Genomic DNA, 24,566 nt, shown 5'->3' with positions numbered 1-24,566 from the left:
ATTTGGTCCAAAAGTGTGTGAGAGTGTATTGGAAGGGATGAGGGTGACTCCTTGGCTCCATGACAGCAGACCAGGACCACTACTGATCAAGCCTTGAAGTGGATCAGCAGACTGCATGTTAACGAAGAGAACCTGTAATGCAAGGGGCTGCAATTCATTAGAGTCTAGTTTAATACACAAGATCTCAGCTTCCTTCAAAGTGTGTGCCTGGCAAGAGAGGGTGGAGCTACTGTGGAGAAGGGTTCCTGTGAACAGCAGATGATCATGAATCTTTCAGACCAAGAGAGTGAAAGCTACCATTCTGAAGCTGACTGGGGAAAAAAAGGTATCGATGATACCCCATAAAAGAGTATAACACTACATAACAAACAATATTTCATGCATAAGGATAGGATTAGATTCCTGTGTGCATGTCATTTCATCCATAGTATACACAACAAATTAAAGAAAGAGAGCAGAAGTTCTCACTCAAGAGCAAAAAGAGAGCAAGATTTAACACCAACATCAAAATAAACTCAACTCAAGGCAGAGACGAACATAACATAAGAGGGATAAAAAGGAGACTAGCCACCGGATCCAGCCAAAATTTTTTGTACAAAAAAAGTTTCCTGAGGAAAAATGGCTTTTTAATGAAACCAGAACTTTTTGTAAAATATTGTCAACAACTTCAACGTTTTCATAAAAGTTTATGTGATGTTAATCAAACTGCTTATTTAAACCATGACAACATTTAAAAGTTTGATAACTATTTCAAACAATTCTGGTAACATTTTGATAGAAAATGTGATGAGATCCCAGAATTGGGTTTGAAAAATATACCCATTTTGAACATTGCTATAGTTACAAAATCTCATGCGAAATGCTTTTTTGTCTTTGAGACAGCTCCACAGGTCACTGATGGAATCTGCTTCAGAACAGGGACATATGCTTGATCTGATCTAGTATGGTGAATGGTATCCTATGTTCAGCAACGGCACATATCTGCTATGTCAGCAGCAGACAGAAATCCTCCCAAATACACCTGACAATTGTACTATGAGGGAAAGAAATTCCTTCTTGACCTCTGTGGAAATTTGCTGATTTCATCATCTGGAGCATGAGATTCATCACCTCAATTTTAGCAGCTACAAGTATTATTGCTCATTAAATTAACCAGCTCCTTTTCAAATCATCCCATTGCATGACTTCTACCAGTCTTCAGCTTTCTTAGGGTGAAGGACTAGCCAGCACTTGGACAGTTTGGAAAATGAAAGCTGAACCCATCCATAACAGCAGCTCTACTAGTGCACACATCTTAGCAGACGGTGGATGGAGGAGACACGACTACTGTCATTGCTAATCTTGCCTCTTACACAGGAAATAATAACTGTGCACACTCCATAGGCGTCAAGTATCAGGGGGTAGCCATGTTAGTCTGTATCCACAAAAACAACATCTGCCATGGTGGGGGGGGGGGGGGGAAATTAATCATAGAATGTTACAACAAGATAAATAAGAGGAAAGAAACCCAATACAAATAGGACATGCATCTTTTTGGTAAATCTTTGGTAAATTCTTTCCACCATTCACTATCCCACAGAACCTGTCACTCTTCCCACTCTGTGTGATAATGAATGAGTACTGTGAAGCACACAACAAAAGATACAGATTAACACAAGTTGATGTCTTATGGCTCCTCTACACTTGAAAGATGTTTCAGGTTATGTTTGCTACATTAAGTAATCAGGAACAATTATTCTGAAAGCAACCACTGCTTTATTGTCCTCAGTTAAGCTACTTCCCTTTTGAATCATTGTTTCCACCCACCACTGCGTTGTTCTTTTAAACAAGTGCACAGCATTCTGGCTGAGATGCCAAAGCGCAATGCTCAGCTGCATGGCTCTATGCATTCTGGGAATTTTTTCAACTGTGAATTATGGGATACCTACCAGAAGCCACTGAAATTCTGGGACTTGGGGTCAAACTAATAAATTCCCATGATTTTTCTACTTTCATCCCATCATTCATCTGGCTTTTGCAAGCCAACACAATTTTCAAACTGCTGTTGGGCAGCATGGAGGAAACACAACTAAGTGCTGCACTTCCGATGGTCATTAATACAAACAGGCGGATGCAGATGTGTTGGCCGTCGTGCAGCTGGATGGCTGCGGATGACTTGAGAAGAGATCATGGGCGTCTGGGTCCATCTCCTCCCACTCAGCGTTCTCAATGGTGTCCACAAGCTGGGGTCCTGTGGTGGCCTCCTTTGCAAAAGGTATGCTTCAGGGCCTCATAGCAGATGGTGACCATGTGAGCTCTCCCATCGTCCAGAGCTTTTCTATAACCCTGCCAGAGCACCTTTCCTTTGTTGCAGCACTGGATCTGGTGCTGGGAGTGCCCCCTCTCCTCTATTTGTTTCACAGAGTCATAGAGTTTAAGACCAGAAGGGACCACTAGATCAGTTGGTCTGACCTCCTGTATATCACAGGCCACCAACACCACCCAACAGCTGCACACTAACCCAACAACTGACATTAGAACAAAAAAGTGTTACAGTCCACAGGGGACTAGACTAGTTTGTGCCAAAGGCAGAGAATAGGAGAGACTGAGGCAGGGCCAGCTCTACCGTTTTTGCTGCCCCAAGCAGGACGTCTGAAGACGGAAGCTGCCGCTGCATTGCTGCCGTGGCAGCCAGAAGAGTAAAGCTGCTGCCGAACTGCCGCCACGGCGCAGCCTGCAGAGAAAAGATGCCGCCAAATTGCCGCCGCCACGGAAAGACGAGTGCTGCCCCTTTCACAGTGCGGCCCCAAGCACCTGCTTGGAACGCAGGTGCCTGGAGCTGGCCCTGGACCCAGGTGAACCTATACTCCCACAATGGCAGGGAAAGGATTCTGTGAGATATACCCAGATAACCCTGGCAAGTGACCTGCATCCGCATGCTGCAGAAGAAGGTGAAACACCCCCTCCCCCTGGTCACTGCCAATCTGACCTGGGGGAATATTCCTCCTGACCCCACATGTGGCAAATCAGCTTGGATCCTGAGTATGTAAGCAGGAACCAGCCAACCAAGCACCTGAGAGAAAGAAAATGCACAGTTTCCCATCAGAACCTAATCCTACCCTGCCCAAGGTCCCATCTCCTGCCGTACCTGATGTTTCAGAGGAAGGAGATTAAAAAAAATAATCCCAGAATGCATTTTGAGAGGAAAAGTACCCCTTCCTGACCTCTGCTGGTGGCTGGCTGAAACCCTGAAGCATGAGCTTTAGGAACATAGGACATACATTTATGTGAGGGTACCATTACAAACAGCCCCGTCATACAATCACACTCAAATTTATCCATCTCTCTCTTAAAACTAACTAAGTTGTTCGCTTGCAAATCTCCTATTAGAAGGCTGTTCCAGAACCTCAGCCTTCTGATAGTTAGAAACCTTCTTCTAATTTCCAGCCTGAATTTGTTCATGACATAGTTATACCCATTTGCTCTTGTGACAACATTGTCCCTTAGTGTGAAGAGCTCTTCACCCTCCCTGGTATTGCACCCCTCCTGCACCCCCACATACTTATAGAGAGAGTAATCATATCCCCTCTCAGACTTCTTTGCTAGACTAAATAAACCAAACTCTTCCAGTCTCCTCTCATAAGACAGGCCCTCCATGCCTCTGATCATGCTAGTATCTCTTCTCTGCACCTGTTCCAGTTTAAATTCATCTTTCTTGAACATGGGTGACCAGACTTGCAGATAGTGAAGTCCAAATGAAGTCTTACCAGTATCTTGTACGATGGCATTAATACTTCTCTGTCTCTGCTGGAAATGCCTTGCTTAATACATCCTAGGATCGCATTTGGCTTTTTCACAGCCACACCACACTAGTGGCTCATAGTCAAACTGTGATCAAACCACATGCCCTGGTCTCTTTCTTCCTCTGCCACTTGCAACTGACAAGCTCCCAGCTTGTAGCTAAAATTCTTATTAGACTGTACGTGCATGACCTTGCACTTCACACTGTTGAATTTCATCCCATTTCTGTCCCTCTAGTCTTCAAGCTCATCCAGCTTTTCCTGTAGATATTATCTTGGGTGTCTTGGCATTCTGATAAGTGCTGTTAAGATGAAACTGGAGTGCTTCCTCTTCCCAGAGGGCAATGAAGTCCAGAACCTCAGCATGGGACCACCCTGAAGCATGGGACACGGCTGCTATTGGCTTGGTGTAGTGCAGTATGTGACTCTGGTGTGTGAGCTTGCCATGTGTCAGGGATCAGGGCCTACAGCAGAGCCAGTCTCCACGTAACCTAATGAATGCAACAGGCCTGTAGTAGGCTGCCCAATTGGCTACACCGCCTAACGGAAGAGTCAGCAGACCAGCTCTTGAGCCCAGCAGCAGCAGAATGCTCAGAGCATTCACCCACCGGGATAGCTCCTGTGCCTGCATGTTCCCAGACTTGCCCCACCTTGTTCCAGCCCTGCTCCTTGCCTTACTCCAGGTAACCTCAGCTTCAATTCTCCTGCTCTAACCACATGACCGCTCATGCCCCACTCTCGGATACCATGAGTGAGAATCGCAAAGAACACCATCTGGCATGGAAACAGGCTGGTGACTTCCAGTCAAGTAGGCACCAGAGGGCACACAGGTAAACAGATAGGCTGTCCCAGATAGGCAGCAAAGCAGAGGTGCGAGAATGGGCGGGGGTAGGGTCAGGGGGCCATGCCCCCCCACTTTTAAAAGTCACTTTTTACTGGCCATAAGGGTGAGCAACGGGAGGAGAGGCAGAGAGGAGCGAGCAGGGGGTGGAGTATTAGGGGGAACAGGCAGTGCGGGAGCAAGGCTTTGGGAGGAAAGGCAGTACTGGGGCAGGGTCTTGGGGGAAGGGGCAGTGCAGGGGCAGGGCCATGGTTTGGGTGCCTATGACCCGCCCCCCAAACACACACACACTTTTAAGGTGCTTCTGCCACTCCTGCAGAAAAGTAGTGTGGGATAGCAGTAGGAGGACTACCAGAGGCAGAAAACTTGATTCCAAATGGAGATGCCTCCATCCTGAATGTCAGTAAACTCACTTTCAAAATGGATTAATATGGTTGAGACACCAGATAACCCAAAACAAAAAAACTGGGTGTAGACATAAGGCAGTTTATCCAGGAAAAAAAAAAAAACACAACTCAAGTTAAATCTAACACAACTTTCACCTGCAGAGAAGCCCTAAAACTGAGTTTCCCACATTATCTTCAGCTGTGTGTTGATTTTACATCTCTTTAGTTTGCTAAGCAATAGACTTTTGATTAAAGTCAAATTTACAAGACTATCTGATAGGGAGATTGGATTTCCAGCCATCCCTTTTCAAAAAGAAAAAATTCACTTTCTTCCCTACCGGGATGTAGGTCTTCCCTAAAAAAGATGAACAAGTAAAATTAGTTCAGAGGTAACATCTTCAAAAGCAGTAAGTGACTTAGAAGCCTAAATCACACTGACTTCCAAGGAAACAGAATCCTAAGTGCCTAAATCCCTTTTGAAAATGGGATTGGACTTTTGTAAAACTTTTCCTTGGGTCTTCAAATGTGATTTGTTACAGAAGTGTATGTAGGTTCTAATATTTGCATGGTTTTCCACAGGCACTAAGCAGTCATCTTACAAGATGGAAATGCAAGATCTAGTCCTCTCACAACATTATAGTTCCTGGATTGCGGAAATACTGTAAGAAGATAAGATCTTGCATTATTTCATCCCCAAAATGGCTTCTTGAAGCAAAAAAGTATTTAAAACAAGACCTCAAACACTGAGCTCTCCACGTGTTGCCTGAACACGTTGATTTCTATTTGGCGCACACAAGGGTAACTTAGTGCCCATGGACCATGAATACACAGTCCTGGTTTATTATCCTGCTAAGTTCTGGTTGAGGAACAAATGAAAACTGTGTATATTAAAAAGCAAATGACAGCAAAATAAAGTGCCCCATGGGGAGGGGAAGGGGAGTAGAGACTTGAACTATTGCTCTCTTCGAACGACTCTCTCAAACTGGGCCAGAAAGTGGATGTGCAGAGTTTCTAATTTGAGGTAAGATCAACAATGCTGGAAAACAGTTTGTTTTCCCAGAGCTCATTTGGTTTGTTTGCCAACGACATCACCGTGTCCTGATAGGTTTTGCTTCCTGAGGATGCCTGTTATCTCACCAGTGTTTCCGACTTGTCAAAGTCAGCTGGTCCAACTCTAGTGCAGTGGAAACATGGGTCAAACTTTCTTTGGCTACCTCTAACCTACGATGATCAGAGACAAAGAAACAAGTGTGCATTCAACCATGAAAAATCTGCATTAGAACACACACACACAAACAAAAGCATAGTTAAGGATTAAAATCTCCAGTACTTGGATACAATGGAACCCCTGGAGGGGAACATTAAAAGAGTTCCTTGTTGTGTATTATCAAACACCAAAATGCTTTGTTTGTGCATTTGTCTTGGGCCCTTAACGTTTCCTTAGCTTTAAAAAGAAAGAATGGTCATTCTTGCCTGAAGGGCGAGAGAAGATAAATGATATTGATACCATGGTGCAATATCATTGAAAGAACAGAAAGATGCATATGCTGGACCTACTGAGTGTCTAGAAGCATTGTTCATACTATGAATTGAATGACTGCACCTAAGCAAGGTGGCAGCACTGGAGAGTCCTGCACAGTGTATGCTTTATCTCATCATCCGAGTCTTTGATATGTGTTCTCTTGTTCTCAACATAGAGCCTGAGCTGCAGAAGTGCTGAGCACTGACAACTCTAATTGAAGCCAGTGGGAGGTGCCATGCCCAGCATCTCTGTAAAGTGGACCCTTAATGAGTAGCAACCCCCTGCTATGTTACATGTTCACGCACAGCTCCCAATGACTTCAGCTGCAGTTCTGAGTGCTCAGAACTTCTGCAAATCAGACCTCAGGGTCTCAAGTCAGACACCCAGAAAATGAGGAACACACTATAGTGACCACCTGTGAAAAGTTTGGTTTAAGTGACTTGTCTAATTCTTTAGAGAGACAAGGTGGGTGAGGTAATATCTTTTACCCGACCAAATTTCATTGGTGACAGAGACAAGATTTTGAGCTACACAGAGCTCTTCGTCAGATGTGGGAAAGGAACTCCCAGCATCACAGCTAAATACAACGTGGAACAGATTGTTTAGCATAAGTAGTTAGCACATATTGTAAGGGACCATTCGAGGTAGAGTGATCCGTTAACACTTCTGCAATCATAGGACAAAAAGAGGGAGTTAGTGATTGTTGTAATAAGCCATAAATCCAATATCTCTGTTCTGTCCATGAGTTTTAGTGTCTAGCAGAGTAATGAATCTAAGCTCCCAGGCTCGTCTTGAGAAAGTGTTGTGCAAGTTTCCTTTGAGGATGAGGAGTGCTGTAGAGTGATCACTTTTTACAAAGCATTCACCCACAGGTGATTTTTTTTTTGCTCTTATTTTCCTGTGTGAGTCTCCTTGCCCAGCTAGTTCCATTGCCCCTCTTCTGGCTCCTGGTCTGATCTGCCCCTCACTGCCTCTCAGTCCCAGTCTGCCTCTCTGGGCTCTTCCAGAGGCGGATTATGGTTTTGTGGGGCCCTGGGCCACAGCAAGTGGGGGCCCCTTCCACCTGCAGTCCCTCCAACCCCTGCACTCCTGCCAGAGAAATCTGGCCAGGGCATAGGGGCTCACTCCACCCCACCCAGTGCTCCTGCCAGAGAATGGGTTCAAGGCGCAGGGGCACTCATTTTTCCAGGGCACCCCAATTGGCTGAGGCCGCTGGCACGGGCCCCATCGGCCCAGTGGCTAATTGGCCACTGGGCTCTTCATCCAACCTCAGTCTTTTCTCACCCTCTCCTCTTGTCCAGGATCCCCACTTCCTGTCTCTTTGTCCCAGTTTCCTTGTCCAGCCAGGCCCAGTCTCCCCTCCTCCCCTCACCATCTCATCAGTGGCCGAGGCCCCTTCTCACCAACCAGGGAACTGACTTCCAGTTCACCCCTCATTTCCCTCACTGGTTCACAGTCCCAGTCTCCCCCTGGCTACCAGTTGCCAAACAGCCCCAGTCTCCTCTCCCTCATCCTCCAGCTCCCAGTCCCAGCTTCTCTGCCCGACCAGTCTCAGCATCCCCCTCACTCCTCAGTTCCCAGTCTCCTTGCCCATCCAGTACCAGTCTCCCCCATTGTGCTCCATCACAGTTTTCCTCTCCTGCTCCAGTCCTAGTCTCAGCAGACTCCTTCTCCCAATCTCCTCCTCTTCATCCTCTATCCCAGTTCAGCTTTTGTTGCCTCTACATTTCACTCAGACAGCATCCTCATAAACTCAGTCTTTAAGGTCAGAAGAAACCATCATGAGCATCTAGTCTGACCTCCTGCACATTGCAGGCCACAGAACTATTCAATGTGGAATGAATAATATTAACAATATGGAAGCGGAGGCAAAAGTTTTGACTGACCCATGGCCACACAGTGTGTCAGTGACACATCCTGAATTAGAATTTAGGATGCCTGAATCTCAATTTCATGCTTACTCCAATGGACCACAATAACTCTAAAATATTACTCTGGTCTTTAAGTTCTTCCAGCGTATTAACAGCAACCACCATCACAACCCTGCTGTGAATATATGGTAGGATGCAGACAAGAGAGGAAGATGGGATTGGGTATATATGGTACAAGTATAGATCCGGGGGGCAGTCCAGAAGAGGGACATTGATTCCACATAAAGTATGCTAATGGGGTGGATTTTCACAGGCATGGCAAAAAGCATATATTCCTGACACACACAGGCCACAGCCCTGATAAATTTCAAGTTGCTGATCCAAAACACAGGTGCACTCGAGCTTCTCAATGAATGAAAAGGCTGTGAGATTTTTTATTTTCAGGAAGAACAAAACAATGTATTTGTCCCAGCCTTGTTCTCAGAAACAGATAACCTCTTTTAGCTGAAATTTTCAAAAGAAATTCATCCTGCAGCTCACACTCAGCATGGGAAATTTCAACTCAGATGCCTAAAGTTTGGCAAAATTATAAGCAACTGAAAATGGGATCTTATATGGGAAGGCTGACAAAGGAGGTGCTGTTGTCGTCATGAATAGGTCGGAATATGAACAAGAGGCTGCTCGGCAGCTCTCCAACACGAGTTTCTACAAGCCATTACCCTCTGATCCCACTGAGAGTTACCAAAAGCAACTACAGCATTTGCTCAAGAAACTTCCTGAAAAAGCACAAGATCAAATCCGCACAGACACACCCCTGGAACCCCGACCTGGGATATTCTATCTACTACCCAAGATCCATAAACCTGGAAATCCTGGGCGCCCCATCATCTCAGGCATTGGCACCCTGACAGCAGGATTGTCTGGCTATGTAGACTCCCTCCTCAGGCCCTACGCTACCAGCACTCCCAGCTACCTTCGAGACACCACTGACTTCCTGAGGAAACTACAATCCATCGGTGATCTTCCTGATAACACCATCCTGGCCACTATGGATGTAGAAGCCCTCTACACCAACATTCCACACAAAGATGGACTACAAGCCGTCAAGAACACTATCCCCGATAATGTCACGGCTAACCTGGTGGCTGAACTTTGTGACTTTGTCCTTACCCATAACTATTTCACATTTGGGGACAATGTATACCTTCAGATCAGCGGCACTGCTATGGGTACCCGCATGGCCCCACAGTATGCCAACATTTTTATGGCTGATTTAGAACAACGCTTCCTCAGCTCTCGTCCCCTAAAGCCCCTACTCTACTTGCGCTATATTGATGACATCTTCATCATCTGGACCCATGGAAAAGAAGCCCTTGAGGAATTCCACCATGATTTCAACAATTTCCATCCCACCACCAACCTCAGCCTGGTCCAGTCCACACAAGAGATCCACTTCCTGGACACTACAGTGCTAATAAACAATGGTCACATAAACACCACCCTATACCGGAAACCTACTGACCGCTATTCCTACCTGCATGCCTCCAGCTTTCACCCTGACCACACCACACGATCCATCGTCTACAGCCAAGCTCTGCGATACAACCGCATTTGCTCCAACCCCTCAGACAGAGACAAACACCTACAAGAACTCTGTCAAGCTTTCTTACAACTACAATACCCACCTGCAGAAGTAAAGAAACAGATTGATAGAGCCAGAAGAGTTCCCAGAAGTTACCTACTACAGGACAGGCCTAACAAAGAAAATAACAGAACGCCACTAGCCGTCACCTTCAGCCCCCAACTAAAACCCCTCCAACGCATTATTAAGGATCTACAACCTATCCTAAAGGATGACCCAACACTCTCACAAATCTTGGGAGACAGGCCAGTCCTTGCCTACAGACAGCCCCGCAACCTGAAGCAAATACTCACCAACAACCACATACCACACAACAGAACCACTAACCCAGGAACTTATCCTTGCAACAAAGCCCGTTGCCAACTGTGCCCACATATCTATTCAGGGGACACCATCACAGGGCCTAATAACATCAGCCACACTATCAGAGGCTCGTTCACCTGCACATCCACCAATGTGATATATGCCATCATGTGCCAGCAATGCCCCTCTGCCATGTACATTGGTCAAACTGGACAGTCTCTACGTAAAAGAATAAATGGACACAAATCAGATGTCAAGAATTATAACATTCATAAACCAGTCGGAGAACACTTCAATCTCTCTGGTCACGCGATCACAGACATGAAGGTCGCTATCTTAAAACAAAAAAACTTCAAATCCAGACTCCAGCAAGAAACTGCTGAATTGGAATTCATTTGCAAATTGGATACTATTAATTTAGGCTTAAATAGAGACTTGGAGTGGCTAAGTCATTATGCAAGGTAGCCTGTTTCCTCTTGTTTTTTCCTACCCCCCCCCCCCCCCAGATGTTCTGGTTTAACTTGGATTTTAACTTGAAGAGTGGTCAGTTTGGATGAGCTATTACCAGCAGGAGAGTGAGTTTGTGTGTGTATGGGGGTGGGGGGGATGTGAGAACCTGGATTTATGCAGGAAATAGCCCAGCTTGATTGTCATGCACATTGTGTAAAGAGTTGTCACTTTGGATGGGCTATCACCAGCAGGAGAGTGAATTTGTGTGGGGGGGTGGAGGGTGAGAAAACCTGGATTTGTGCTGGAAATCACTTTAGATAAGCTATTACCAGCAGGACAGTGGGGTGGGAATAGGTATTGTTTCATATTCTCTGTGTATATATAAAGCCTGCTGCAGTTTCCACGATATGCATCTGAGGAAGTGAGCTGTAGCTCACGAAAGCTTATGCTCTAATAAATCGGTTAGTCTCTAAGGTGCCACAAGTCCTCCTTTTCTTTTTGCGAATACAGACTAACACGGCTGCTACTCTGAAACCTATATGGGAAGTGTTTGGAAACTTTAATAATGGGCAGTGCTATCTTTGGTGTTTTAACCTCTTCTATTTCTCACTCCTTTTCTTTTATGTAGCAGACAGTGTATTAAAAACATACATTTTAAATAGGATCTGGTTTTTACCTTGACCATTTAATCCTCTTTTAAAGTGAAAAATCCAATTAAACTAAATGCTTCAGGACAAGGAAGTGACCAAATTCATTTTATTGTTTTGTTGAAATGAAATATTCTGAATCAGGTGGTTGGTGTCAGATCACAGACACCCATCAGCACAAGGCTATTAGGAGAGTTTGGGACCCTGTGTGCTCCCAGGCATGCACATCTCTCTAATTCAGCTCACAAGAAGATACAAACCTGTGAATTTTGCATTTAACCTTCACTGCGGACAGCAGAGAGTGTACATTTTTCCCAAGGAGAAAGCAAAAAGTGTATATGTTCACATTCACTGAAAATCATGGTCCATATTTTACCATCAATTTCTGAGCAGAACTCCCCAATGAAATTAATCAGATGTGCCATAATGTATTATTATTAGGCACAATATGGCTCCCAAGAAAGTTTGGAAGTGGGGGCAAAAAAATAAAAGGAAAAAATCTGACCAGATAGAGACGAAATAGCATATTTCAGAGAGTGACTCTTGCCCCGCAACATATTGACACAGTGGTGGTCAGTGGAGGCACCTGAGCTGAAGCCTTGTTAGAACAGCAAGGGAGTGGCTTGCCAGGGCATTCTCCACTGGAGCCCCAGACGTTTGGGAATGGCTTCTGCCCGGGTCTGTAACAGCCTGAGTTTGCTAGCCTTCAGGGCATGCAGCAAAGCTTTCCTCCCGTGATCATGAGGAGACAGGTGCTGGAGAGGGCTGTTTGTGGTGATGTGGGACTCTGGTGGGAGCTGAATGTGCATTGAGAGTTGAGCCATATCTCTGGTATATATGTTGCTGCTGGGTAGCCTGGGGGAATAGATCTGCGTCTGGTTAGTTATTTTGTGTACAGTATTTAAAAAAGTTTGCCCAGGGTGCTAGAGCACTGGATAAGTGCTCTTTTATTGTAGCATGCACAAATCCAGATAAGGTAAACACAAAGGCAGAGGGGGAATCTTTGAATATTCACCATTCTGATCAGCTCCAAAGAGCTGGTTTTCAGAATGTCGAGAGCTTGCTGCCACTGATCACAAAGCACCACATTAGTAGTCTGAAAACAGGCCAAGGGGTTTTTCTTTTTTCTGGTTTCTCTTTAATAAAGAAGGAGCGATTTTTAAACACTGTTCGCTGACATTCCATAGGGAAGATGTAACAGGTTCCTAGAGGAGTTGGCAGTGTGTGGTAGAAGTATTTCCTGACAGTTCTACTGCTGTAATAAATAGTAAAGTATTTTATTAAACAAAAAGTAAACAGCCAACTCCCTTCCCTCCACCACCCTCCCCCCGCAAAAAAACCCACCTACAAAAGAACACGTGTCTCAGTTTGAAAACACATTTTCTCATGCTGTTCAAGCCGCTTTCCATGGGTAAAATCTGTCAGAGCTCTGTTGGAACAAAACAAAGGGAACTTACATTTCTTGACTCTTAAAATTAAGTCCTTGAGAGCCAACAGTTCCTCTTTAAATACCTACATGCAAACCCCAATAAATTGTTCCTACACTAAACTATGTGGATTTTTTTTTTTCTAACCAGGAGAAAAAGCTCTCAGTTTGGGCAAAAAACACAGAGAAGATCACTTGGCCAATTGTATTTAATTGTATGGAGTAAGAAATGTTTTAATAAAGCGATCCATCACAGAGCTGGACTTCTTTGAGATGACAGGGACATTGGTTATAAAGCTTGGGCTCCATGATCAAAAGGATTACACACATGAGCATTCTCCTAATCACAGCAGGGCCAGCCAGCCATTCAGGCCAGGTTTCAAGAAAACAAACACACACACACACTTTCCCCTTCTCACAAATGCAGACAGTGGCTTGTTGTGGGGGCTCCGCAGGGCTGGCCTGCCTCCCCTCCTTTCAGACACCTCCATAAAGATCATGTTTGCCGGAGTAAACAGACTCTGAGCACATCTTTGTCTGGTTTGCTCACTCACTTTCACATGTTTCCAGCCTCTCTTGCCTCCCGTTAGCATACTTTTATGTGGAATCAATGTCCCTCTTCTGGACTGCCCCCCAGATCTATACTTGTACCATAGATGTCCAACCCCATCTTCCTCTCTAGTCTGTGTCCTACCATATATTCACAGTAGGGCTTTTGTTGTTGTTGGAAATACGCTGCAAGAACTTAAACACCAAAGTAATATTTTAGCGGTATCGTGGTCCAGTGGAATAAGGATAAGACTGAGAATCCTAAATTCTAATTTAGGGGATGTCACTGATACACTGTGTGGCCGTGGGTCAGTTGAAACCTCTTTGCCTCAGTTTCCACATTGTTAATATTATTAATTCCACATTAAGTAGTTTAATATTTGGTATTTGACAGTAAGGAAAGCAGAATGTAAGGGCAAGAATACACAAGAAAAGTCATACCAGTATAATATATTGCTTAGCCTGATTATTTTAACCCTAAGGTGGACACTTATACCAGTATAAAGCTACCATACACCAATACAGATTATTCATCTTCCCAAACTAGAATAAAAACTATACTAGTACACCTGCATCCACACTAGGGAAGGGTTTGTTATTTTAACTGCACTGGTGTACTTAAAATGGCAAATCTTTTTAGTGTAGACAAGCCATTAGAGACTGAATAGGCAAGTGATAGCCAATCAGTAGAAGAGGGACTGTCCCAAATTTTCAAAAATGGCCACAAATTTTGGATGCCAACTTTAAGATATACGACTAATTTTGCATGCAAAATTAATGGCCACTTTTGAAAAGTTGGGCCAGTATAGTTAATACTATAAACATACTTCCCATCTAATATTGTCTGAGTGACCACGGACAAATTTCAATAATGTTCTAATCATGAACTACTTGGGCAATGTACATGCTGCTGTAATCTTTTGCTGTCTACTATAATCAGCAATATATTGCACAGAGACATACTTAGGTTATTCCTGCTGTAGGTGTTAAAAGATCCCATCAATTTATGCAGATATCTACGTTTGGATCTTAAAGGTGGTATAAAGTTGTTGAAAGACTGACCTACCCTTTCCTTTGTAGCTGGACCTAGTGAGTAAGCTTCCCCCAGCATTCCACAAGTCCACAGGCTCTTGAAACAAAGCACAATAGCAAGGTTTTAGCAAGTGAGATAACCCTTTCCACTCATGAAGGGGAAAACAACATCTGTTAAAACCAAACAAATTGGTGTAATGGGTTCAGCAAGAGACCCAAAGGATTTTGAAGACATAGCTCTTGGTTGGGTCAACACATGTGAAAAGAAAATTACAAAAGAACAATTGTTTCATACTGTGCTCTCCCACCCCTAACTCCCTCAAGATTAATTAGGATGGACTCTGGCCAAATTCATTAAAATAGAAGATTTGGGCAGGACCTTGCAGCCTGCTCATAAGCAGCTCGAAAATGATGGAGAAGTTCAGAAATACATCACCCTCCAACCAGATCTGCTTTTGGCAAAACCCAAGTTTGCATTTGCCACGTCATTGCTGTGACAGTCAGGAGAATTATTTTAAAATGATCTTTTCTTAATTAGATAGCAACACAGAAAACATTTGCTTTTCCCCACTGAACAATAGATCCTTGTTTATTTTCTGTGTGCTCTTTAGGTCATGAGAAAGCCAGTCAAGTTATGTATCTAACAACATACTATTGTAATCTGTTAACACTCGAAAGACTAAAACCTACAGATTCAGTCGGATTAGTACTTTCTGAGCACAGGAGAATGCACTTTACAGCCAGCAATTTTGAATAATGCTACAGGAAGTGAGGAGACAAACTAGGGCCCCCATCCTGGAAACAATGGGCTAGACTGTGATTTCACAATCTACCTTGTGTAGGTAGTGGTGTGCTGCCAGGCCATCAAGGAGCAGTGCAGGGAAGGAATTGTGCCTCAAAGATTCGCCATCCCACCCTGTGATCCAGGCGATAGTAATTTGCTATTGGTCCTTTCTAGATTACAACCCCTATTCCATGGCAATTCAACTGCACAGGCTGGTACATTGGGGAAGAAGAATAGAACCAGTGTTCCTGTCACTACCCACTCTCCTGCTTTGTGGAGAATAGTGGACACAACAACAGTGGCAGAAGCAGGTCTCAAGTGAGTAAAAGCCATGAGATTCCTCGCCAATTAGTACTGCAGTAATTTGTTCAGAAGTTGCTCATTCTGCTCTTTAACAATTGAATTTAGTTGGGTCATTATTTTCCATGTAACTGTTTATAACAACAACAAATGGTAATATCTTTTTTGACTTAATGCAGATCCTTTAAAGCAAAGAAAGGAAAACGGTTCAGCTACTGCTCAGGAGCGTGGCTGAATGCTTTAGGCTAGAAGGCAAGATACGCATTGCATTGTCACTAAGATTTGGTATCCTGACAACATGGATCAAAATGCTTGCTCATGCAGTTGTACTCAGATTTTTACTGAAGAGCGTGAGCTGAAGTGTCTTAACTTCTGGGACGCCTAACCATGGAAAAACAATTTTTCTGAATCCTTAACAAAAACCCAATCCAGAAAAGATTCTGCAGATACACAAAAGTCCATTGGATGGATTCGATGCCCAAATCAGGGCTATAATTTGTAGTTCTAGGACAATTTAAAATGTAATATTCAGCCTAACACCCAATGGAAAAACAACAGTTTTTTTCTTCTCTTTGCAATGGTAACTGAGTAAAGTGTAAAAGGATGCACTTATAATAGACAGCACTAAGACTGATAATAAACCTTTGCAGCTTCAGGTTTAAGGCCCGGATCCTGCAAACTAATCTGTGCAGGTAGACCACCCCTAAAGTCAATGGGGCTCGCATAGACACAGGGGTAGATGTATAGATCAGTCTAAGGGATTAGTGCCTGTGACTGTATTATCACATGCTAACAATCAGGTTTTTAAAGGCAATTTTAGTTTTTAAGACAGGCATTGACTTTGTGACTCTTCATGGGAGTAAAGTTAAGCAGGAGTTGGGATGCATTTGCAGAACCAGGGCCTTTTACCTCACTAAAGAATTCATCTCTCCTGTTCAGAAAGTGGGTTACAATGTGGGAGAAGACTGGAATTAACAGGTAGAAAAGTGACATGAAAAGAGACAGAAGTCTCACACTGTTATAGGCACTTTCCAGGGTGAAGGCAAGTTTGTAGCTTTAAAAAAAAGAGAGAAAATAGCAAAGCAGGAAAGAAATTCAAAAGCTGTAGAGAGAGACAGAGAGAAAGGATTGCTTCACAGTCTGTTTTCTTATTTGGTGTGTTTAGACACAAATCAGATTATGGCTCTTCACAAAAAATACTTTGCAAGATTTGGGGATTTAACTAAATGTCTTTAATTTAGTTACAGAAGGGCCTGTTTTTCTCATGTCTACTGCTAATTCACCCACCATGGGGCGGGGAAAGAGAAGGTAGCTGCCTGGTATTAACCATCCACACATTTTGTCTTGCATGTACAAATTAGAGTAACTGATGCTTTGTTGTTATGATTCTAGAGTGGAATTATTTAGTTTTTGAAACATCCAGATGGATCCCAAGTATTAAATTTCTGTTATTCCTGGCAAGAAGCAAATGCAGTTTCTCTTAGTACACTAGTTCGTGTTACGGCAGTACCCTCATCTCTCTGCTATAAAGTACCTAAATATTTCATTTTATTGCTAAACTGGTAACAGCTTGAGAGAGATGCTTTGAAAATCAGAGACCCCGGGCTGGCTATAGTGCTCAATAAACATCTCCCTTACAGGGGGTTTAGTTTGGAATAATAAACACTGTAAGAAAACTCGAGGGATGTAGCAGCAAGGCACCATAAAGGAGACCTACACAGAGGCATTCAGATTGCACACTCACAGATTACCAAACCCTAATCCCTAAAACACTAAACCCCCTCTGTGAGGGGTGGTGCTTTCCACAGCCTGGGTTAACATCATTATTTCTTTGATGGAACATTTTAAATGTCAAAAATGTGTGTGTGTGGGGGGGGGGGGTAGTTTGTAAACTTTGCAGGGCTATCAGTACAGAAACTGAATCTGTTACAGCAGTGGTCACTGAATCAATTAACCAGCAGGTCACCTGAAGAGACCACAGGCTGCAATTTACTGCAGAAGACTCATTAGTAGCATAGAGGTGATCTAAAACCTGCCTTGGAAATATGATCTCTTTCCACTGCTGCGTGGGAAGCCAATCCTTTCGCTCTGATCTCTTTGATTCCACCTACCCAGTGCAAAAAGGGTAGGGGGAGCTGCTAGCAGGGGACTTTAGGTCCCCCTATGTCCAAGCCAAATGGGGAACACATACCTCACATAGTCTTCAAACAACTGAAGGAGAGAGCCAAGCTGCTTGTAAACACATACTCTCTGGTACGCGAACAGCTACATCTGCAACTAACACCAGCGGAGACCAAATAATCTACTGCTGCTCCAGCAAAACTATTCATCCGTTTGAAAACGGTCAGAGCAGCGTGTGCAAGAACCATACACTCAGAGCTCCGGAACAGAGCAAAAAGCCTATGGTTTGACATGAGGAGAGAAACTTAGAGATGCAGTTAGAATCGTTGGCAGCTGCATGACAGCTTTGCAGTGGCTTGGTTCGTTTTTGCAGCATGCCTTACAGAGAAACAACAAAGCCACCCACACAATTCCCTTGAACTCTTAATTCAGGCTGAATAAATTAAGTGGCTTTAACTTGGAGTTGTAGGAAGAGAATGTCACTGACTTACCAAGTGGCTCCCCCATGCTTGCCTCTGTTCTCTGCGTTTGGGAGTATTGTGAGCGAGCCCAGCCTTGCATGAAGCAGTCACTGCGGAGCATGCCTAGTGCAGACAGCTTGCCTTGCCTTTCCTCCCCAGCAGCTTAATGGCTTTGAAGTGAACCTCAAGCTTCCTGCAAATTATCAAAGATTCCTCCACGACAGAAAACTTTTTTTTTAAAGGAATAAACCACTGTAGTTTCAACCCAGGTGGTATGGCTGTTGTGAATTCCATCGGATCTCTCTTCATTATCACCTCTCTGAACATTCTAGCCACCTGAAGTAGCTTAGCCCCCAGGATTAAGAACATTCTTGTTAATGTGCTGCAGATATTACACACACACACACACACCCTTCAAAAGTTAATCTTCACAAACAAGTGATGCTGGGTTAAGACAAAATGGGGCCCAGATCCAATCCAATCCAATCCAATCCAAGGGCTCCCCCCAAAGCAAAGAGCAGCCCACAACAAATCAAATACTCTCGGGCGCTCCGACCTGATAATCATCCCTCATGTCCCACGTCCCTGCGACAGACCCCCTGTGGAGCCCTTTCCTACAGATCTGAACTTTGGCCCCAGTCTTGCAACTTGTAAGCGGAGGATCTTGCTGTGCAGAACAAATTCTAGGTTTGGGGCTCTCACGAGTGTACGGGTTCCCCTCTAGCCCACGGCCTGGCTCTACAACTCCATGAATCCTGCTCTAATCCACCCCTGTAAACATGCTTACTTGTGCTGTGGGAAGTCAGAGTCCTGCACAGCACTTCCAAGAGGTAAAGCATACACAGTACATTTGAAATCTAAATAAAAGGGAATGTCTGAGGAGCTATGTGGCTGGTTAGCTTCAAGCAGATATCCCCATCACTTAGAGCGGTGTGCCTTTGCAGGCCTCCTACACAGGCATCTAGCTATGAAGCCAAGTCAGACAGATTTCCAAATGCAGCACCTTCCCAGAAAAACAACACGGGGAAGCAGAAAAGCCTGACCCAAGAGCACCAGCCACCAGTTCTGACAACAGCAGACTTGCTGAGAACATCCCTCAGCATGGGGTATATTGTTTCCGTTGAGAGAACAAACAAAACACCTCCAGCTCTCCCACAGGAGCTGCTGAGTCTGTAAGTGCTATATAGTTAATAAGAAAAACATCAGCTCTCTGTGCATGGAAAATCTGTAGGATGGAAGATTATAGTCTATCAAGGGGAAAATAGGATGCACTTTTAAAATTAATGCTATCTGACAGGCTTGGCTGGTACCCAGGACAAGACAAGACATCAGAGGGGTCCCCTCCTCATCCAGAGAAATGCTTTTGGGGCACCTGGGAGCCAGGATGCTGGTGGCAGGAGATGATAATCACTGCATGTAAGTGATGGCTGGAGAGACAGCCCAATGCTTCCAAATCCACCCACTGGCAACTTCTCCAAAGAAAAAAAACAGAATTATTTGGCTTCTTAAATGCACCCAGATAGGCCTGTTGTAATAGAATCCTGTTCCAGCTAGCTCTGTTTTAATGATACTATTACCAGAGTTGGCCCAATGTGATCTGAGTAATTTAGTTGATGAATTTCATGATCTCTTTTAAAGAGGAATTGGAGGAATATTTTTTCCATCATTTGCTCAAGCTATAGAGCTGGGCAAATCATTGGTGAATAGATTCCAGCTTAGTGAAATTTTCCATATTTGCGAGTCATTTCTTTCATTATTCACCTGGCTTTACCAGCTGTTTTGCATTTCTGAATGGATGCCTACCCAAGGCTCTCAAAGGGCTTTGAGAGCTCATTCTTAATCTTTCCCTGTTTGCTGTATAGGATGTTGATCAGATGGTTTTGCAGTTTCTTTGAGAGTGTGCGGCATAATCTCTCAGCATAGTCTGTGTGATATGTAGATTGTTATGGATTTTTTACCTTTAGTCCTTTTGGTATGATGTCCATCTGTTTGCATTTGGAAAGGAAGATGATGTCTGTCTGTATCTGTAGGAGTTTTTTCATGAAGTTGATGGATTTCCATTCCATATGGCTAAATTCAGTGCCTCTGAAACCTGTCAAAGGGCTTTGACCACGTTCATGAACGGAGCCTCACGTCATCCCTGTCAGGTATGTGATGCGCTATAGCTCCATTACACAGCCGGGGAAACAGGAAGAGACTCTAAGTGACTTGCCCAAGGTCATCCAAAGAGTCTGCAAAAGAGCCAGTATAGAATACAGATTTCCTGCTCCCCCATTCTGATGCTTTAGCCATAAGACCACCCTTCTGGCAATTTCTGTTATCTAACAATCTTTCTTTCTTATCTAACCATAGGGTTCTGATCCTGCCAGCACTTAAGCACATGCATAACTTTCCACACATGAGTACTCCCCACTGCCTTCAATGGGGCTACTCACATGCATAAAGTTATGCAGGGGCTTAGTATCTGCAGGATTAGGGCCTGTACAGAAAGAGCTGTACTCCTTTCGCTGCTAAATGTCTACATCATGTTTCAGCCAGCTACACTCATCGTAGAAAAATTACATGGTCTCACTACAACCATAGGCGTTTTATCACAGATACTCCCTAGATGAGATAACACAATTTGCCATCAGTCAAAAGGACTGACAGTGGATTGAACATTTAAATCTCTTCACTGTGTTAAGAAAACTGGAAGGTAGTTCAAATAAAAAATAACCAGAATCTGATCCTTTTTGTAAAACCCTTTCTGGGATGATTAGTGTCATTTGCATGTGTGTAATCTTATCTCAATCAGGAACTGTTTGCTATCCTACAGCAGCTGTTCATTAGGAGAACACAGTCATGGGAAGCAGCACTGTATACTTCCCCCTTCCTCCTTGGCCTCAACACCTCTCACCCGCTATTGTGGTGTTTACTATGCAATATACAAAACACCTCTTCGCTCCAGTGCTGGTAACTCTGCTGATTTCATTAGGGAAAGGCTGCCATGTCATTCAAGGGACTGAGAATGGGGTAAGTTGCCAGTGTAAAGGAGGGGATTGTTATTTATTGAGCACCATCAGGGTGCAGAAAAAAGGAAAGGGCAGTCCTTGCCTCAAGGGGTTTACAATCTAAGCACAGTACAGTACAAACACACAATCCACCATATAATCGGATGCTGCTCACATCTCAAAGCAGCGTGGATTTTTTTGGTAATGTAATCTTCCAGAATTCTTCGACTGGGGGGTTGCTGTCAAATGTCAATAGAATTATGGAAGAAGTGCACTGTCAACTCTGGTGATTTTATTGGAAATCTTGCCATTGTTCCTGTTTTTCTTAAAGTCCCAGCTCTTGGAGCTGAGAATCCTAACTTTCATAAAAGAAAAAAAAAAGTTTCTGAAAAGCCTGACAATGTAAACTCAGTGTAACCTAAAGGCTCAGAAACTGGATGGCAAATATTTTTAAAAAGGATTATTTTTAAAAAAGCTAAATGATTTTTAAGCCATGACTCCTGATGTTTTGGGGCCAGACTCGTGATTTTTAAACACTCAGGGGTGGCAGTACTGGAGGTGCATTTGATGGAAGGATCCGAATGAGAGAGGGTGACTTGTGGATAAGGCACTGGACACGGATGCAAGGACTAAGTTCTATGCCTGGCTCTGCCACTATTTTGCAGTGTGACCTTGAGAAAAAGTCACTTCACTTCTGTTTCCTCTTTCACACTTTAGACTCTGGGTTTCTCAAGGCAGGCATTGTCTCTTACTGTGTGTTTGTACAGCATCCAGAAAAATGGGCCCTTCTCTCAGTTGGCGCCCTGTAGCTGCTACTAGACTACAAATAGTAACTCCAATGAGAGGATCAGGGGGCTAAAGTAAGGAGGAGCATGGGAGATGGTGATGGCAGCTCCCCTTTTTACACTAAAAGTGGAGACAGTGATCTCCCAGGCCTGGCTGAGTAGTGCTTCCCCATGGGTCTCCCTCCACCTTGACTGGTGTAGTGGAGCTCCTCCTCTTGGTTCAATTGACTCCAACCTCTGGAGAAGAGGGTAGGTGTTTGGCATTCAGGAGTATGCAGATTCAAGCATAAAAGGGATTGAAAAAAAGGTAAAAGATAGCCGTGGGAGAAGGTCTAAGAGGGGGGACATTTAGGAGAGGAAATTGGGAAGACGAAAGGAAGGCGAAGATGTGGATGGGGGTGGCATCGTGCAGGACCCAAAAGGTGAGGGTGTTGGGGGAAGGAGAGAAGAAGCCAAGGAGGGATCCTGAGAGAAGAGTGACGTGATCCAGTAGCAGGAGAGAAGACCATGTTAGCAATAACATTTTGTACAGACTGTGGAAGTAGAGCAGGGCAAGCACAGGTGAGAAGGTTTCAGAATTGCAGCAAAACATAGCCGAGGGCTGGACTAGGACCCAGGGAAGGAGGCAAGCTGAGCAGGAGTCCTAGGTAAAGTTGCCACCTATTCACTCAGGTCACATTCTGACAGGTGTCCCGCAGGGCATTTAAAACAGTCTCAAAATATCTGGGGATGACAAATTTCCAGCACAGGAATGCAAGGGGTTTGGTCCTGAGGAACTAGAAAGCAGTATCCATAAGCTGGAGTCAGTGGCGAGTATGGAAAGATAACTGCTGCATCTGTAACCCACACACCTCCTGGGTGTGGTGTTCTGTCCCATCTAGTGGCACCGAGACCACTTAGTGAGAAAGATTAATGAGTCTGCTCTACAGTCTTAGCTAAGAGGCATATGGCTCTTAACTGATGCAGTAAAGACTCATGCATTTAGCTCCAGAGGTCCCAGGTTCGATCCTGCCCGTCAGTGACCGGGGTCTGTTGGTGTTACACATCCAAAGGTGGAACATACAAATACAGAAGAAATTGGCTGGATGGGGGAACATATAAAAGTAATAAGCAGGGAGCACAGAAGAGAGAACAAATGCAAACCATACAACAGCCAGCTCTTTGCGGCAACAGCTGTCTTGCTTCTTCAGTGTACTGGAGCCTAGGTCACTTCTTGGCAATGGTGAGTGAGTGGGAAGCACTGCACTGCCCAATGCATTTCCCTGCTGCCTTTCTGGTTCACTTTGGGCCAAATTCTGCTTCCATGGAAGTCAATGGGAGTTTTACCATTGACTTCAATGGGATGAGGACTTGGCCTTTAGCAATTCTTTCCCAACTGCTCATCCCCTAAGGTTACAGTTCACGTTCCACCCTCAGCTTTGCTGATCAAGGTCAGTGCTTTCCCTCCATTTCTGCTAAGCTCGTTATTAGTGTTTTGTCTCGTTTCTGGAAGTGACCTCGTGTCAATGGTTTTTGCACCTGGTTGGGAACGTGATAGAGGCTAGAGCTGCAGGGCCAGCAAGTGTTCAGTGAATGACATAGGACTGAAAACACTTTGTAGGGTTTTTTGTTTTGGGGTTGGTTTTTTTTGAACGAGTAGGTGTATTGATTTTTCAGAGTTTTCTCTATAGCTCTTGTTGCTAGTCTACTGCTGCATTCTAGAACACATGCTGAAACCACCACATACCTGAGAGAGTTACCATAACTAACTAGCCACAGATGTAGTTTTAAATCCATGGCTATTTTCCCTCCCTCTTCTGTCCTATATAGCACACATTACAGCCATAATAGATTAAACTTTCTTGGAACAGATGCTATTCATCAGCAAAATTACTATTATACGTTTGCAGAAAAACACGTTACACATTGCCCGTTCGGTCAGCAAACACCTGCTTATAGAGTTGGCACCTTTTTTTCATTTGGAGCATGTTAGCTTGAAATATTTTATAGTTACGTGGAGGAAAGCATCAAGACTTGCCACGGAGAGGAGATGTTTTCATTTGTCAGTTCTTTTCTGCTTCTTCAGCAGTATTTTTGACCCTCGTCACTTGGGGATTCAATTTCTTAACAGCTTCCTAAACATTCTTTAACAAGCAGATTAGAAGGGCTGCCTTTCAGTGGTGGGGAATCAGTCAAGGTATTTTTTAGTGATTATTCTTTTAAAATAATGCAATGTGTATATAGTGTTCTTGAAAAGTGCTGTATTGGAAGCTGTGGGGAACTAAGTTCTGCATTTAAGTCACTGAACTAATAGAGCATGGGTAGCAGTAGTGTAGGTTCCTTGCACAGCGGAGTCAGTGTGCTTCAGCCCTTACCTAGAAGGACCACTTCAAGAGCTCTTTCAAGTCCATTCAGCCTTTGGCCTCTCTACTGAGGCTCACTGTGGTGATAGACTGTGCCTTGGACACCCGGGTCACTGGGACAGGTCAGAGCATTTGGTGCACAGATAGGGGTATTAGTGATGGAATTAATACACTGCATTAATCAAATTCTTCCCCCCCCCCAACATAGGATTTCAGCTAACACTTAAGCTGAAACTGCCTGGAGCCTCTAAAACATGAAATAATAGTGGGAAAAATAAGCTCCTAAAATACAATAGAACCTCAGAGTTACGAACTCACCAGTCAACCACACACCT

The 24,566-nt window shown here is 44.1% G+C and overlaps 1 protein-coding gene across 8 annotated transcripts in view; it reads right to left on the bottom strand.

Annotated features, from left to right (window-relative positions):
* JCAD (junctional cadherin 5 associated) overlaps nt 1-24,566 on the bottom strand; it is a 91,007-nt gene that overhangs the window by 29,437 nt on the left and 37,004 nt on the right. For 2 of the 8 annotated variants that reach the window (XM_084619242.1, XM_084619245.1), the window contains one exon: nt 14,483-14,545. The exons of 2 other annotated variants lie outside the window; for them this stretch is intronic. The gene's annotated coding sequence lies outside the window, so the exon portion shown is untranslated. Of the gene's footprint in view, nt 1-14,478; nt 14,546-18,144; nt 18,267-24,566 lie in introns of those variants that run through there. 4 more of the 8 variants (XM_084619248.1, XM_084619244.1, XM_084619243.1 and 1 more) reach the window with 4 other exon arrangements.

Source organism: Lepidochelys olivacea (assembly GCF_965140295.1).
Source record: "Lepidochelys olivacea isolate rLepOli2 genome assembly, chromosome: 2".
Classification (NCBI taxonomy): domain Eukaryota; kingdom Metazoa; phylum Chordata; order Testudines; family Cheloniidae; genus Lepidochelys; species Lepidochelys olivacea.
The sequence above is the reverse complement of the archived record's forward strand: the minus strand, read 5'-3'. Positions and strand labels throughout refer to the sequence as shown.